Genomic DNA, 248 nt, shown 5'->3' with positions numbered 1-248 from the left:
GGCCCAGGCACTGCCGCATGTGCCGGAGCCTTCATGTGCCAAGAGCCAGATTCAGTTTCAGCTTTGAAAACAACAGTGCAGAAATCCCCCGCGGTGGGTGCCAGGTCCGGCAGCTGGGACAGGCTGTTTCCTCCCTCCTGTGCTGTTTGTGCTGGGAACTCTTGACCCCTTTTATAAGTTGAATATTTAAAAACACTCGGCCCACGCTGCGGAAACCCCCCCCCGTTCCCCCTGCACTGCCCCTTCCT

This window comes from Aptenodytes forsteri, unplaced genomic scaffold, assembly GCF_000699145.1.
Source record: "Aptenodytes forsteri isolate BGI_AS27 unplaced genomic scaffold, ASM69914v1 Scaffold147, whole genome shotgun sequence".
Classification (NCBI taxonomy): Eukaryota; Metazoa; Chordata; class Aves; order Sphenisciformes; family Spheniscidae; genus Aptenodytes; species Aptenodytes forsteri.
The sequence above is the reverse complement of the archived record's forward strand: the minus strand, read 5'-3'. Positions refer to the sequence as shown.